Genomic DNA, 12,923 nt, shown 5'->3' with positions numbered 1-12,923 from the left:
TTCAGGAGCATGGCAGACATTGACATAAGTAAACAATATGTTAAATAACTCGGGTAGGCACTAAGAAGGAGAGGAAAGGAGGGATGAACGGCAGGGAGAGAGAACTTCTGAACTAGAAGAAATTAATTGAGTGAGTGAGAGGGAAAAGGCAGGAAAGTGAGGAAACAAAAAAAACCCAGCTAAGTAGAAACTACATAATAGAAATATAAACGGGCTCAACTTTTTATAAAGATTTTGAAATGGTATTTTTTTTTTAAAGCAATGTTAGGCTATTTATGAGGGACACATCTAAAAAGATAAGGACATAGTGAAAACTACAGAAAAAGGTATACTAGGCATTAGTATCCAAGAGAAAGCTATTGTATTTAAATACCAGACAAAATGGTGTTTAAGGGGAAAACACTGCTAGACGTAAAGTCACTAGAGAATGGTAAGAATTTCAATTTACCAGGAAGATAGAATGACTCTAACCTTGTATGTTCCTAAATAATACAGCCTGAGAATATTCATAAAGCAAACATGAAAAGAACCACAGAGAAACTGACAAACTTATCAGATACTTTAAAACTATCCAGAAGAAAACCAATTCAAGATAAACTGGTGGTCATGTCTATCATTTTTAAATCCCTTATTTAATGCCTAAGAAAATGGGAAGAGAAGGGAGCTGGGCCCCAAATTGTGTCATGGCCTTGACCTGGCTCTTTCTCCTCAGGGCTATTATTTCCTCACCAATTATGGATAACCATTCAGGCTGCCTTCCCATAGGACTATATGTAATTTTGAAAGCTCACACCCTTTTTGACAACCCTTTCACCTGAAGTGCCTTACAGGAGGCACCTCTCTCCTATAAGTCGGGAATGACAAGGAGCATGAATAGAGTGTGGTGGGAAAGCTACATTATATGTACCTTTTATTAACTTCAGGTCACTTTGTCCACTGCCCTTACATGTTTTTGTAGTCCAATAAAATACGTAATTTCCTAGCGCATGATGGGGAAACCAACAAAACTGTAACCATTTCTATACAAGATAGCCTTTTGGTACACATTCAGAATAAAAATGAGGAAGGATGGTTAGCAAGGATGGCTAGATAAGTGGTAATCCTGAATAGCTAGGATTATGGATGATTTGGGGTTTTTTTTCTTTTTACTGTATTTTTTCTATCTTTAAAAAAATGGATGTGTAATAAAAGTGAACAACGAGGGCCGGCCTGGTGGCTCAGGCGATTGGAGCTCAATGCTCCTAACACCAAAGGCTACTGGTTCGATTCCCACATGGGCCTGTGGGCTCTCAACCACAAGGTTGCTGGTTGGACTCCCGCAAGGGATGGTGGGCTGCGCCCCCTGCAACTAACAACGGCAACTGGACCTGGAGCTGAGCTGCGCCCTCCACAACTAAGATTGAAAGGACAACCACTTGACTTGGAAAAAGTCCTGGAAATATACACTGCTCCCCAATAAAGTCCTGTTCCCCTTCCCCAATAAAATCTTTAAAAAAAAAAAAGTGAACAACGAAAATCTATTGCCTTGTAGAATTCCTGCTTGACCAACTTGAAGTCTACTGGAATAAGTTTGGTTATATTTAAGCTTTCAAATCTACATAAATGAAACTGATACACAGTGTCTTTATAAACTGAAGTTTATAGTAATATGCATGATACGTTCTTATTCATTTGCTATTCTCTACCATTGTGAAAATACGTCAGGAGAGGAGGACCAGCCATTTGGTTATCCATGCAGATGATAAAGGAACTAGAGATACAGGAAATTCAAAAACTAGTGTTGAAATTTTCAATGAATGAGGAGTTTGTTTCCTAGGGCTGCTGTGGCAAAATACCGCAAAACTTAAAACAAGCCATCAAGTATTTTGTTAACAAGCCATCAAATTCGGTATTTTGCTCTTCTCACATTTCTGGAGGCTAGAAATCCAAAACCCACAAGTGTGATCAGGGCCAATGTCACTAAAGGCTTGAGGGAAGAATCCTTCCTTGCCTCTTCAAACTTTTGTGGCTCCAGGCATTTCTTGGTTTGTAGGTGCATCACCACTCCAATCTCTTCACGTGGCTCTCTTCACCTTGTTTCCTCTGTGTATGTGTCCCCAAACCTCCCTTTCTTTATAAGAACACAAATTACTGGGTGTAGGGCCTACCCTAGTTAAGTATGAACTCATTATAATTTCATTCCATCTGCCAAGACCCTGTTTCCAAATAAAGTCACAGTTGCAAGTACCAGGGTTAGGACTTAAATTTATCCTTTTTGGAGACAAGCTAACCCACAACCGGGAAACTGGTATATCTAGCTGAAACAGTTTCTGTGAAAATAAGCTTAGATGCATAAATCCTTAAAAATACCAACATGAGTTTGAGCAAATCTAGCTGAAATGCAAGTTTCTTAAATGTGCGCACATGCACACACAGAAAACTTAGATTCATTTTTCTCCAAACTATATTGTAGAATGAGTTTTGAGAAAGCTACAGTCATTCCAAGTATAGGAAGGGGTATAAGTGTTGACATAGCTCTCACTGAAGGACTTCTATCTATGTGAGGCTGAGGTACAGAAATGTGTAGGGAACAACAAGAAAATAACATCCACCCTTTTTCTGGGATCCATGAGATGTGAGGCTTGGCAAATGAGCAACATCAACTCTAGAGGACTAGAGGGGAAGAGAAATCCTTAGAAAAAGCATGGCTAAGTTAAGGCAGATAGTGTAGGTAGAACCTTTAGTGTTGAGGTTTAGCACATTGGTAGTGTTTGTGTTATGACTGGCATTTCCAAGGGCACAGAGAGTAGTAGGAGGGAAGTGTGGGTTAGGATGGTTTACTGCAGTGGCTGTGTCCATGAGACTAAAAAGGGGCTGAAGAGGCCACATAGTTCTGTTTGGCTTTCCGCTGTAAGGTCTCCCGGACTATTGCAGACAGTCACATTCATCCTACTCGCCTAAAACCAGAACCAGTGTTTATTTTTCCTAACTTCAGTTAGTTGAAATAGTTGAATGTCTGTTTGTCTGGGTTTGTGAGATACTTGAAGGATTCCAGGTTGATATATAATCCAGGAAGGAAATGGCAGATAAGCAATTTGAGATGATAGAGCCATACAGAATGTGGTCATTGGGTAAACATGCAATCTTTACCTCCCAGAGAAATAGAAAAGGTAACTTTGGTTTACTCATTGCCATACTAAGAATGTCTGTCATTCTTCAATTCCTGTAGAGAACAATCTGAACTCCTTACCTCAATATTTAAAGTCCTTCATATTTTGTTCATTTTTAAAATTTATGTTACTTTATATATCAACTAAAAATAGATTGCTTGATGGTGTCAGAACTTGCTTTGCACTTGTCCACATTAACAGTTTTTCTTAAACCTTTTCTTCTGCTTGGAATGTGTATCTACTATAATTCTCAGTTATCAACTATCAAAATGTATTCATCATGAAAGGCAGAGATCAGCTGTTACTCTTCTACTGAGCTTTTCCTATTCCTCTCTGCCTTTGTCTACTCAGGAATCATAGGTTTCAGAATAATAACTACCAATAATTGAGTCTTTAATATTTGCCTGACACTGTTCTAAAAACTTTTGTAATGTGTCAATATTGACATCAAGTCGAAAGAGTGTAGTCACTTATTTCCATTTTACAGATGAGGAAATAGAATATACATAGCTAGTAATTATTCTCTAACCATTTTTGTAATACTGAATCTTTAGAGGTAAATTGGGAAGCTAAAGACTATTCCAATTCCTTTATAAGTGAACAAACTAAGGCCAATAAAATGAAGCAATTGGACTCAGGAACGATAATTAGTAAGTAGACTGTATATGGCAGCGTACCAAATCAGTCAATCTTAGCAGCTTAGTAAGTTATCAGTGGACTGAGAAAAATGACATTGAAATTATGAGAGAAAAGGAAAAATATATAAATATATCTAGAAGGGCCTCTATCTGTACAATAGACATTTAAAAGGGGGAGAAAAAAACATTACAAGGTAGCAGTAATAACTTTAAAATAACAGAAGAGGGACTTCTGCTTCAGGAAAGATTGAGTAGATGTACTTATTCCTATTTCTCCTGCTAAGTACAAATGAAAACCCTGGGTGTTTACAGAAAACAAACATAAGACTTTGAAAAGTGGAAAAAAGAAGGCAGACAATTTGGGGGCCATGGGACCTAAGCAATAACATGGTGGTGAGATATCTGTTTGTTTTGTTTTTGTTTTTGTTTTGTTTTTTGCCTCACGTATGCCAGACTTGAAGCTGAAGAAGCTGGCAACCCTGAAATGCCAATTGGTGTAGACAAAAAAAAGAAAAGTCCCAACAAAAGTCCTCTCTCTCTAACCAAAGAACAAAGAAAAAGACAGCCTAGTAAGATAGAAAGCATTTACTGCTCTACTCCAGCCAAACACCACAGAAAAACCTGGCCCCATCCATACCAACAAAAATCCTATGGGGGACCTGGATTTCCACCAACAAAGATCCTATGGGGGAGCTGGATTTCCACCAACAAGGGTTCTATGGGGGAGCCTGGATTAACACCCTCGTAAATGGGTGCTACAACCCCACCTCCCCTTCACAGGAGTGGTATCAGAAAAGTCGAGTAGGGAGCTGGCACTTTGATCCCCACCTGGTAGTTATGAGACAGCACCCCCCTCCATGGTGTCAGTGCAGACCATTTAGGGAGCTGGGACTTCTACCCCAACCCAGCAGGAATGAAGCACCCGCACCTCTTATCCTCCCTACTGGCTGGTTTCAGGGAGGCTTACTGGAAAGTTAGGACTTTCACCATTGCCAAGTGTTACCAAGGCCACATACACCCCTGTAGTGTCAGTGGATACCACCTGGGGAACAGTAACAATACAGTCTTATCTGCCCCAGCCAGGGTGGTTACCCGTGGATGCCTATGGGGAGCTGGAACTTCCATCCCTGTTCACCAATGACAAGGAGGCCTTTCCCTCAGGTATCAAGGCTGAGTGAGGAATCTAGGCTTCTACCTGTATCTGGCAGAAACAAGATGGTGTCTGTTCTCTCAGCCATGACAGTGTCAGAGTAACCCAGCTAAAACTGAAGGTTTAAGTAAGACCTAGTCTCATAACATTATGACCAAAATGTCCACGTTTCAATAGAAAATCACAATACCAAAACAAGGAAAATCTTGACTTGAATAAAAATCAATAAGATATTTTGCTGTTAACCTAAAACTGATTTTTAAAAAATTGCCTTTTAAAAATATCAATAGGATGGGTCCAAGATAGCAGACTAAATGCTGTTTGCTTCATCCCATGAACACATCAAAATTACAACTAATTTATAGAAAAGTCAACCTGGAGAACCATCTGAAATCTAGCTGAACAGAAGTTTTATAACTAAGGATATAAAGAAGCCACGTCAAGACTGGTAGGAGGGGCAGAGATGCTAAACAGGCTGGCCCCAAACCCCTGTGTGGCAGCTGAGAATCAGGAGGGATATCTTGGCTGTGGGAAATCCAGAAGTCTGCACATAGATTCACTCACTCACCCTGCACACAGACTCACTCACTCATTCTCTCACAGACACACACCCTGGGCTCCGGCAGAGGGATGGTGACTTGGGGTGTGTCAGAGGCATATGGAGGACAGACTGAAGTGTGTGGCTGTGGGGTGAGGACTTGAGGAAGTTGCCATTTTCCTTGTGAGTGGGCCTCTTCCCCTGGGTATCATCTTTTCTGTGTTGAGACCTCCCCCGTGCCCATGGCCAAATCCGAATCTGAATTGGTCTGGTGAGCTCCACCCTGGTGACTCACTGAGACACTGTGTAATGACAAGAGGGGAAAAGGAGGAGGGACACATGCTAGATGGGGCTAATTAACTTATTTATTTACTATCTAATCAATTTATTTAGCAATATGCAATAGAAAGAGACAAAGGCAATTAATAGAATAAGCTAATGTCAGAAAGTAAAGGTGGTTAATACTAAACTATATACATTGATAACAATGTTACACCAAAGGAGTACACATACATATAAGTTTAAGAGAGCCCAACATATATTTACTATTGATCAAAAATCTCTTGGCTAAATACACAAATAACATCAGTAAAGAGTATCCAAATGCAGTAATACGCTCTACAGGATAATAACTATGACTAAAACCTTGCTAAGTCTGTGGCTGCCCAGTGGCTCAGGCTGTTGAAGCTCCGTGCTCCTAATGCTGCCGGTTCGATTCCCACATGGGCCTGTGGGCTCTCAACCACAAGGTTGCCGGTTGGACTCCCGCAAAGGATGGTGGGCTGTACCCCCTGCAACTAACAACGGCAACTGGACCTGGAGCTGGGCTGCATCCTCCACAACTAAGATTGAAAGGATAACAACTTGACTTGGAAAAAGTCCTGGAAATATACACTGTTCCCCAATAAAGTTCTATTCCCCTTCCCCAATAAAATCTTTAAAAAAAAATATCTAAGGACATGGGTAGAGGTAAGGAACAGAAAAAGATATTAAAAAATAAAATTTAAAAAACCCTATAAAAGCACAGAGAGATAAGAGAAGATATATCAAGGAAATAAATAACAGATAATATAAAAACTGCTCTTGGAAATTAAAAATAAGACAGCTAGGTTTTAAAATTTAACAGCAGATATGGGAAATAGAGTTGCGGAAATCATCCAGTTGTAGGGGAAAAAGGAGGCAAAAAAAAAAGAAAGTGATAAAGGTGAGAAAGATAAGAGAGAAAATCAGGAATTTCAACATTCAACTAAAAGGAGTTCCAGAAAGAGAGAAAGAACTGAATGGAGGAAAATTTCAGAGAATATAAAGAGAGTTCTAGAAATACAGGTCATAATTCTTAAAAATAAAGAGGTCCACTGAGTACCCTGTGTAATGAACAAAAAAGACCCCTACCAAAAGCACACCTTTGTGAAATTTCAGAAAACTAGGTATGAAGAGACAATCTCAAATGGTTCCAAAGAGAAAGAACAACAAAACACAAATCAAACTGTCATCACACTTTCAGATAAAAACTGTAAAAGTATCTTACATCTTACAGATGTAAGATAAATAAGTTCTGGGGATGTAATGTATAGCATGGTGACTATAGTTAACAATTCAGGATTGTATTTCAAAGGAAAACAATTGTAGCTATGTATGGTGATGGATGTTAACTAAATTTATTGTGGTGATCATTTTGCAATATATACATGTATCAAATGATTACATTGTACACCTAAAACTAATACGATGTTATATGTCAATTATATCTCAATTAAAAAAATTTTTTTTTAAAGAATGCAGATGCTCAGACCCCATTCCAGACCTAATGAATTAGATTAGATGGTGCTGGGGCCCAGCAATCTGTCTTTTAATAAGCGCTCCAGGTGATTCTGATGTTCCTTAATGTTTGAGAATTACTACCTTAGGTATTAATACCACTATGTTTATCTGTAGCTAAGTCTTCTCCCTTCTTACCAGGGATAATCACTTTCCTGTAATGTGTTAATCATTCCCTTGATTTTCTTTGTAAGTTTTCCACAACTATTTATCTTTATTTAGTTTCCTTGTTTTACATTTATAAAAATACAATCACTGGCATGTAAGAACAAAACAAAACAAAAAAACATCATGTAAGCTAGAAGACTTATAATTCTCTTGAAATTCTAAGGGTAAACTTTGTCCAACCTAAAATTCTAAACCTAGTTAAGCTATCATCCAAAATAGGTAGAATACAGGCGTTTTCATACTTGTAAAAGCCCCCAAATTCTACTCCAAATTAACCTTCCTAAAGGTGCTAATGGAGGAATTCATTTATTTTTTACAAAAATGAGGGGCTAAACCAAGGGGAAAAAAAAGACATAAACTCCAGAAAACCAGAGACTGATCATAAGAAAGAGGTGAAGGAAATGCCTAAGATGATCACGTGCTGGCTATTTACTTATTGTCCTTCAGTCCCACACTGACCCTTCAGTATGCTTCTCTGTAATGTTGGAACTGGGAGGTTGCAAACTACATCTCCCAGGCTCCTTTGCCAGTTGGCTTTCTTTTATTTATTGACAAATCCAAAATACTCATTAATTAGCTCTACAGTGAAGAAACATCACAGTCATCATTTTAACTAAGTAATGGAACAGATTGACATTGTGTGTCTCCTGATAAGATAAACTGAGAAAAGCATAGGATCACTTTTGGGGTATTCCTCCCCAAAATGTGTAAATAATGAGGAAACATCAAGTAAATCCAAATTGGAGAACATTATGCAAAATTAACCTGTACTCTTTGAAAATATTATTTATAAACTTATTGTGGTGGGATAAACAGAAAACAAATAGTAAGATGTTAGATTTAAACCTAAATATATTAGTAGTTTCATTAAATGTATAGAGGAGAGTATGTGTCTATATACTTGGGGGTCTGGGACAGATAAAACCAAGATCTCATAACAAATTATTTTGCCATCTTCCTTCTTGCTTTAAAAGCATGTTGAAAAAAAAAAAAAAAAAAAAAGCATGTTGAATATGCATGCTAATCCATTAAATAAATGTACCTATTTTAACATAAAAATCAGTTTATGTTGTTTATCATATAATAGGTTTTTTCTTCTGTCAACTTTCATATAAAATTAATGCTCCAGAAAGATGCCCTCTTATTATCATTTTACAAATGCCTAACATGAGGCTCAGAGGTTAATTTCTGATACCAGACACAACCCTGGTCTCCCAAATAGACGACACACATCCACATATACACAACACCCAGTCACACCTAGGGTCACAACTCAGCATCTTCGGACTCTCCTCTGCAGGGCCCTTTTCCTCACCTGAGGACACACGCGCGTACACACACACACACACACACACACACACACACCATCCAGGGTGTGATTCTTTCCCTGTCACCTCCTCAACACGGTCCATAACGAGACATCAGGTCTCACCTTCACTCACCTTCAGTGCTGCACAGACACAGGCCTGGACTCACCGACTGACAAAGATGAAAATGTCAGGTCAGTGTTTCATCCCCTCTGCCTACGGAGCACGACCTATCACCTATAGAAATCTCCTGGGTGGCCGGATGAGTTGCAATGGCAAGTACTAGACTTGGAGCTGTATCAGTTAGCTCGCATGATGGCCAGATGGGCTGCTTTTTTTTTTTTTCTTAAAGTTTATTGGGGTGACAGTTATTAGTAAAGTTACATAGATTTCAGGTGTACAATTCTGTATTACATCATCTATAAATCACATTGTGTGTTCACCACCCAGAGTCAGTTCTCCTTCCATCACCATATATTTGATGGGCTGCTTTTCTGATCGGGACTGTATTTCCCATAGGCTCTGCAGGTCGAAGCTACTTCTGCCGCGAACTGGACTTCTCGTCCTGAGCATACCGGTGATAACCAAGCTGCCAGGGATGAACAGCACTAGCAGCTTTGGCTGGCTGACGCGCTCCACCTGGGAGCCGCTCCGCGTGGGAGTCTTGCTGTTCTGTTTGGTGCGGGGAAGCAGTAGATGAACTCAAGCCCAAGTCAGAAGAATCCGGAGGCCTGTCTCCGCCTCTGGACTGCATTTCCCAGAGTACTTTGCAGGCGGGCGCTACGTCCCGCGGGATTTCAGCCTTCTCTTTTCAGATTGGCGGGATTGTTGGTTCCATAGGTTTAGCTGCTGCGTGGCCTTTGGAGTCCGGTGCAGTTTGGCCAGTCTGGACCAGAACGGAACTAGGGAAGGACTACGATGAGGAGTCTAAGTGAGGAGGCTTTCGTGTCTGGAGCGGGTCGACGAGCCGGTCTTTTCGTGTCCTGAGCGAGTTGAAGAAAGGAGACACGTGTGTGAGAGACTGTGATTGTTACTGTTTGTTTTCGTGGTTGTTGTGTTTGTGACTGAGTGTGGTGTTTGTGACTCCGTCTGGGTGACGGAGAGGAGAGCTTGTGTGTGTTCCCGATAAACTTGGATAGATTTTCCTAAAGTACACCCCCAAATTTCTTTTTTTTAGTATTATGCCTTAGAGAAACTCTGATACATAAACACAGGGAGATATGTACTATGATGTTCTTTGCAGTGTGATTTCTGGTAGCCAAAAATTACCAGCATGGCTGTGCCATTGTGCATGGGGATGCAGAAGGACGATGACTGTGCAGTTGGGACTGTGTATCCCTGTGGTGGGTGTGTGGCTGTGCAGCACGTGTGTGTCTGTGGGAGTTGGGAGGTCTGTGACTATGTGGTGTTTGGCACCTGTCGCTGTGCAGGTGCAACTAGTGGGACCCCCATGATGTGTGTGTGTGTGTGATTGTGGTTGGCTGTGGGGCAATGGGTAGGTGGGTGTGAGGAAAACCTGTGGTAGTGCAAATGGGACTTTGTGTGCCCTCTAGGTGTTTATGTGGGATTTTAAATAACCAGGACTTGGTACAGCACTATGTGTTCAAATGGGGGAAAGGGAGTTGTGATTGTGCAAGTGTGACTTCACCACTCTACCTAGGAGACTCTGTGAGCTCATGATAGATTCCAGCCCCACCCTGTAACTACACTGGGCTGTACTCTTCAGTTTTTCCTGACCTTCCTCTGTATGTAGGTTTGGGTGGAGAGGGGCTGGAGGATTCCAAGAAAAGCCAAGTATCTCATCAAATTGTTCTTCTTTCTACAGTTTTGTCACTAAGAAGAAGAGGAAAGAATGGTTATTGAATATACAAAGGCCAAGATCAAGGTGCTTTTGGTTTCTTTTTTCCCTGAAATCTTTCTTGTTTTTCAGAACATAATTTTTTTCCTGTTCTGACAATTCCCAAAGACCAAAAGCCCATTCAAGAGATCTTGTCCTTAGAACTGCTCATTTGGATACATAATGGGAGCCTTGGGGTTAGACCCAAAAACCCAGTTTCCTCTGTATCCCCTCCAACTTACTATTATTTTGACAGTTTCTCCTGTGTGCCATATCTCCTCTAAGATCTCTGCTGGTCTAGTGAGGCAAATATAAAAGCCTTTATTATAACTGACTTGTTGAAAATAAGATTAGTGCATATGTAACATCACCCATCACAGTCCTAGTATGAAAAGCTATGCAATTTATAGGATGGTATTTGTTAGTCTCAGTTCAACTAGGTGATAGGATTGTTCTCTTTGCCAGTATTTTCAGAGTAGGAATGAAATTGGGGGCTTAATCAAAGTTCTATACCAATAGGACCAGGTAATCTATACCAATTTGCCAGGTAATCTGTTAGTAAACACTTAGACCAGTTTCCAGGTCTATTTTGAATTGAATGCTCAAATCGTCCTCATTAGGGTTCTCAACCTGGAATCCTTGGACTCCATCACTGGATTTCTATAGGGAAGGAAGACTGTAATGATATTCATTAGGGTTATAAAAAAGGTAGAACCATGGGTAGATCTAAAAGTAGAGAGTATAACACTTTGGGACAGCCCTTGAGATAATATCCAAAATTAGTTTTCATAAATAGGGAAATTTTAAGTAAATCCCACTATAAGATGGCATTTTATGCAGCCAATTAAAACTATGTTTGAGATAGAGCATATACATTTTTGTTATGACTAACATTAAGTAACAGTAAAATAAGTAGAAATACTCAAGAAATTGTTATATTTAACTCTCTCCCCGATTTTTTTTTTTTAGGAAGAGAAATGTTTTGTAAAAGGGCCAAAGGAATGTGAGGTCCTCAGAATGATGAAGCTTCCCAACTGTCTACTTGCAGCTCAGTAAATGTCAAACCAATTCTTAGAGTCAAGCTCTTCAGAAGCTCCCTGGAGATTTACACAAAGGAAAAGAGATGCTAAAAAAGGCAGATTGTGAATAATAGGGGAAAACTATTCTCAATCAGTAGAACTAGGCTCCATTACTTCTCTTGTATCATATCCTTAGAGAAATCCCTCTGAATAGGATTTTGCCTTTTGTCCTCCACCCAGAAGATGATGACCACATCCATGAATACTTACTGCCTCTGAAGTGGCAAAGATTTTCTTCTCCAGAGGCCTGTGCTCCCATATTACCTGGTGGCGGTGGCAATGAGGCAGGAGTAAACAGAGGGGAGATAAGGTATTCAAAACACTGTTGGTGGACAGCATGTACAGGCAATGTTTGACATTCTAAACTTAATACAGCAATTAATTAGATTATAAAATATAAAACATCTACAGTTTGGAATTCTAGCTGGATTTAACTTATTGGGAGCGAGAGGGCAGTTGCAGATAGTGGGGAGAAGGGATAAGCCCGTGCCCAGGTGAGTTAGGGGGAACTCAGAAATTGGAAGCCTTGCATGTGAAAGTTCAGCTGGTCCACGTCTAGGCTACATTCATCTCATTTGATCTGTTGCAGTAGCCTATTAACTGATCTCCCTTCATTGCCTGTCTAAAATGCCTTTTAACATAGCAGCCAAGGTAATTTTTCCAAAATGTAAGTCAGATTATGCTACTCCTTGACTTAAAACTTTGTTTTCTTACTCAGAATAAAAACCAAAGTTTCTATAGTGGTTTCACATAGCCATATGTGATCTGGCTCTCTGTTACCTCTCTGACTTTATCTTCTATAATTTTTCTCTTAACTTCATTCTGCCCTCTCTGCATATGAGCTTGCTGATTCCCCTGCCTGGGATTTTCTTACTCCTGATTTTTGCATCACATACTCCTTCAATGCTTCAAGACATTCCTCATCTGTCTCCAAATTGGAAAAACCTTCCTTGATGACCCTATAAAAAATAGCATCTGAACCAACATACTTTCTGTCACCCTTATCCTATTTTTTTTTCCTCCATAGCTCTTATTATTTTTTTAATGAGATAAATTCAACATATATTAGTTTCAGGTATACAACATAATTATTCAATATTTGTATATATTGGGAAATTTTCACCTCAGTCTAGTTATGATCCATCATCACAGATAGTTACAATTTTTTCCTCATGTGATGAGAACTTTTAAGATCTATTCTCTTAGCAACTTCCAAATATACATTATTATTGATTATGT

General features: G+C 39.6%; 1 long non-coding RNA gene across 1 annotated transcript; it reads left to right on the top strand.

Annotated features, from left to right (window-relative positions):
• Nucleotides 1-9,311: 9,311 nt before the first annotated feature.
• On the top strand, nt 9,312-12,439 carry LOC141567639 (uncharacterized). The gene is made up of 3 exons (XR_016022212.1): nt 9,312-9,777; nt 10,594-10,653; nt 11,575-12,439. It is a non-coding gene; the product is annotated as an uncharacterized LOC141567639 (long non-coding RNA).
• Nucleotides 12,440-12,923: the final 484 nt, after the last annotated feature.

This window comes from Rhinolophus sinicus, chromosome 8 (assembly GCF_057876585.1).
Source record: "Rhinolophus sinicus isolate RSI-liver-muscle chromosome 8, RSI-T2T, whole genome shotgun sequence".
Classification (NCBI taxonomy): Eukaryota; Metazoa; Chordata; class Mammalia; order Chiroptera; family Rhinolophidae; genus Rhinolophus; species Rhinolophus sinicus.
The sequence above is the reverse complement of the archived record's forward strand: the minus strand, read 5'-3'. Positions and strand labels throughout refer to the sequence as shown.